This window comes from Rhincodon typus, chromosome 7 (genome assembly GCF_021869965.1).
Source record: "Rhincodon typus isolate 14 chromosome 7, sRhiTyp1.1, whole genome shotgun sequence".
NCBI classification, from domain to species: Eukaryota; Metazoa; Chordata; class Chondrichthyes; order Orectolobiformes; family Rhincodontidae; genus Rhincodon; species Rhincodon typus.
Window position 1 is genome coordinate 45,325,020 of NC_063338.1, and position 5,164 is coordinate 45,330,183.

Here is a 5,164-nt window from a genome sequence, read left to right on the forward strand (position 1 = left end):
TCCGGGTTCCTCCCACAGTCCATAGATGAGCGAATTAGGTGGATTGGCCATGCTAAATTGCCTGTAGTGTGCAGGGAAGTGCAGGAAGGTAGATAAGCCTTGGGAAATGCAGGATTAAAGGGACAGGGTAAATAAAATCCGAAAGAACTGCGGATGCTGTAAATCAGGAACAAAAACAGAAGTTGCTGGAAAAGCTCAGCAGGTCTGGCAGCATTTGTGAAGGAAAAAAACAGAGTTAATGTTTCGGATCCAGTGACCCTTCCTCAGTTCTGGACCCGAAACATTAACTCTGTTTTTTCCTTCACAGATGCTGCCAGACCTGCTGAGGTTTTCCAGCAACTTTGTTTTTGTTCCTGTTGTTAAAGGGATAGGGTAGTGGGCTAGGTCTGGGTGGGGTGGTCTTCAGATGGTTGGTGTGGACTTGACGGGCTGAATTGCCTGCTTCTGCACTGTAGAGATTCTACGATTCTAACTAGCTAGGCTCAGACTTCATTTCATTGTTTGCATATCTACATTGTTCATCTGCCAGGCAGTTTCCCTGCTCCATGTAAAGGGCATGTCTAATGTGTTGGCTTACTGCTCCTCACATTTTGTGGTCCAGATTAAATGTTACAATATCCATATTAATGTATAAATGATGTCTTCCGTTGAACTAAAGTTAAATTAGCTCAACAGACCCTTACCATACAGCAGTATTAGGGAAAATGCAAATGTAAGTTAGTGCACTGACACCATGTGGCACTAACGTTATGCAGCTCTGAAAGTGAAGATGTAGCACATCAGCCGTGGAATCCAGTGTTTCATGACAGCCACCAGGTTGTGTCAAATTCTGAGGAAACTCCCTTTGACCTTTCCTTCATCTGTATCCCTTCAATGTTACAAAGTGCACAGACTTCTAGTTTGATATGTCTCACTTTCCTCTATGAAGGTGTTTAATCTGTGAGACACAGTATTTTGCGCAGTTTTCTCTCTGGGCCACTACACTATGAAGGACAGTGGACTTGTGAGCTGCCCATTGAATATCTACCAGCCTGGCACCGTCAGCATCACTGCCTTCCGCATCAATGGGTAATGGCTTGGCTCCTGTCCCCAAAGTTAATGTTCAAGGATCCCTGATGTAGGTGACTGTCAGGCGTCAAAGACTTGGCCGCTTGTGTGGGATGATCAATGCGTGGCAATAGCCCATTTCTCTCTCCCCTTCAGATAAGCGCAATATCTCCCATCAGCCAATGACTCCATTAGACTCTGACATATCAGTCCAGTTGGAGGCCAGATTTTCCTGCAATGAGAGATAGAGAAGGATTGTCAGTAATGGAAGTAGATGCAACAACAGTTACTGATCATACATGAGCAGGAGAAATTTGCAAGGTTTTCTCCCAGTTGCGGAATAGGAAACACAGACAGCAAAAAGGGTCAGTAGTTGTTGGAGATGTGGTGGGGATGAGCCTTGAATGGACATGTTATGTCAAAAGTTGTATCCCCTCAGCTTTACTGAGATGCATGTGCAGTGAATGCTCACCCTGTAGGTGTGCAGTAGCAGGGAGAGAGTGGTGCCCCTTACCGTGTCAGACACAGGAGACCGTTGCCCTTTTTTTCTCGGACAATATTCACCAGAGTATAGAGTAATGAAGGGGATCTCAAAGAAACCTATAAAATTTTCACAGGATTAGACAGAGTACATGCAGAAAGGCTGTTCCCAATGGCCAGGGAGTGCACACTGTGGGATTACAGTTTAAGGATATGGGATATATCATTTATGACTGAAATGTCATAAATATCATTTATGACACCCAGAAAGTGATGAACTGGGGGAATGCTCTGCCACAGAAAGTGGTTCAGGCTGAAATATTGAATATTTTCAAGAAGGCATTAGATATAGTTGTTAGGGCTAAAGGATTTAAGGGTATAGAAAGCCATGATCACATTGAAAGGTGGAGCAGATGCAAAGGGCTGAATTGCCTGCTGTTTTCTATGTTTCTGCACTGCTGGCCATCCCATTTCATGGTGCAACTGCATTGCCTCATGCAGCTGTTGTTACCCAGGTTAGATGTATCTGCTGGTGTAGTTGCTTGTCGCGGTCAGCTTCTCTCCGTCATCACCCCATCCACCAGGACCTTGACATCTCCATGAAGTGGGAAATGAGCTTATTTTTATCCTGTGCCACATGTTGAGATTTTGGAGGTGAGCACCACAGTTCCTGGCCTGCAGCATCTGAAGGGGTGTCCAGCTGGGGTTTAAACATGATGCCAGAGCCTTGGAAGCTGGATGTACTGGCAGTGGTGACAACCTCTGTCTTGTTTGCTACATGATTCAATGAATAACATGGCCAGCATCTCACTTGCATAAACAGTGAAGTGAGAACAATGTGTTTGTATGAGATAACTCAGCATGAGCAATGGCAGAAAAGGCCACGAAACCCATTCACCAATATTCTTCAAGTTCAAATGGGAAAATCCCAGCCATTGGGTACACAAGTTTTCTATTTTTCTCTCTTTTAATTCCATCATTCTTCATGTTCTTTTTCCCTCCTGTCTCCAACGTATTATTTATTTCTTTAGGAATCCATATTGAACCTCCAATCTAGTTATGAGCGAGTTATGTTACCAACCCCAGCTGTCTGTTACATTCCCTTCTCAGAGTTTTGATGCAGACTTATACCTAAATCTGAAAAACATTTTGAAATATTCAAGCATATCCTGTTGAAAATGTGTATAATATTCCTGTTCTACAGCTGTTTGATGTCATTTGCTTTAATGGCTTCCACAAAGCGAAGTGAAAGCACTAATAGCAAAGGTAGAGGTCACATGGTTACAGCAAGCCACCTAACACACTTATGTACAAACACACTTCCCCAGACATCACCCATTTCATTTAAAAGCTGCATGCATGATCACTTGCAATTAAAAGTTACCAAGGATACTCAATAGATATGGTTAGCGAAAAAAACAAAAATCATTTGTGAACAAAACTGTGATAATTCTAGCCTGTCTGACTTTCATCAGTCTGTGTACCTGCATTTCCTAAAGCTTATCTCTAAAGCTTTCAGTCTTTTAACAAAATGTATGCAAATTGTCGGTGTCTGTTTGTCTGGTATCTGCTTGTTTCCCAGGTGATGCTCCTTCCCTGGGGAATGTCATTCCTGGGGTGAGTTCGTTATCAGAGCAAGACATTTGGGTTTTCAGATTCAATGTCTCTGCAACCTAGTTAATAGCTTCCAGAGCTGGTGAGCTGTTGTTGCTTTCTTTGATTCAAGAGAAATCTGCTCCTTGTTCTGATGCCCCAGTTCTGCTGTATATCCATAACTGTTTGCTTGTGTACATGTTGACATGGTCAAAAATATTAGGCAAAAACATGGGGCTCATTGAGGTCCAAAGAAGAGTCACTGGACTTGAAATGTTAACTCTGTTTCTCTCTTCACAAATACTGCCAGACCTGCTGAGTTTCTTCTGTACTTTCTGTTTTTATTCCAGACCTCAGTAGTTTGCTTTTATTAGGCAAGATCTTTGCTAAGTAGTTCACAAAAATAACAAATCATTACACAGCTCTCACAGCTATTGTGTGCTGCATTTCTGCCACAGCTCTCACCTTGTCAAGATCCAAGTGTTTTTGCTGTCACTACATGACTTTTGTCCTTGACCTCAGGCATTTTTTCAATTGTATCTTTTTCTTATTCAGTTTCAGCCTCGCACATCTCTCTTAAACCTTCCCCCTTTCATCTTAAACCTATACATTCTTGTATTTGACATTCACAGAACATGGAATCCCTGCAGTGTGGAAACAGGCCATTCAGCTCAACAAGTCCACACTGGTCATCCAAAGAACATCCCTCTACACTTTCCCCATAACCCTGCATTTCCCACATCTAATCTGCCTAATTTATGCATCCCTGGACACTACAGGCAATTTAGCATGACCAGTCCACCTAACCTGTACATCTTTGGACTATGGAAGGAAACAAGAGCACCCAGCAGAAACCCACGTAGACACGGGGAGAATGTACAAACTCCAATCAGACAGTCGCCCATGGGTAGAATCGAACCCAGGTCCCTGGTACTGTGAGGTAGTAGTGCTAACCACTGGGCCACCATGCCACGCACCCTGGGGAAAAGACTAACTATCCACCCTAACCATGCCTCTCATAATTTTACATACTTCTAACAGGTTGCCCATCACCCTCCATCAGTCTAGCAAACACAATCCAAATTTGTCCAACCTCTCCTCATAGCTAATACACACCAATCCAGGCAACATCCTGGTAAACCTCTTCTGCACCCTCACCAAAACCTCCACATGCTTCCTATAGTGTGGTGGCCAGAACTGCACATAATACTCCAAACGTGGCCTAACTAAAGTCTTATACAGCAGCAACATGACTTGCCAACTTGCCCCAACTGATGAAGGCGAGCATGTTGTATGCCTACTTTACCACCTTATCCATTTGTGTTGCCACTTTCAGGAAGCTATGGACTTGTACCCCAAGATCCTTCTGTATGTCAATGCTCTTAAGGGTCCTGCCATTTACTGTACACCCTCCTCTTGCATTTGACCTCTCAAAATGCATCACTTCACACTTGTCCAGATTAAACTCTAACATTTCTCTGCCTAACTTTCCAACTGATCTACATCCTGCTGTATCCTTTGACAACTTTCCTCACTATACAAAATTCCATAAATTTTTGTGTCATCTGCAAACTTGTTAATCAGAATACTTACATTTTCATCCAGGTCATTTATATAAATTACAATTCAGGTCCCAGGACTGATCCTTGCACAATACCACTGGTTATAGACCTCCAGTCAGAAAATCACTCCTCCACAAATATCCTCCGTCTTCTGTGACTAAGCCAATTTTGTATCCAACTTTCCAACTGACTGCGGATCCCATGTGGCTTAATCTTCTCAACCAGCCTACCATGATAGAGCTTGTCAACTGCTTTAGTAAAGTGCATGTAGACAGTATCCACTGCCCTACATCATCAATCATTTTCATCACTTTCTCAAAAACTCAATCAAATTATTGAGACATGATCTCCCATGCCCCAAGTCTTGCTGACTATCCCTAATAAGTCCATTATTTTCCAAATGCAGGTAAATCCTATACCTAAATATCTTCTCCAATAATTTCCTTACTGTTGATGTAAGGCTCACTGGCCTATAATTTCCT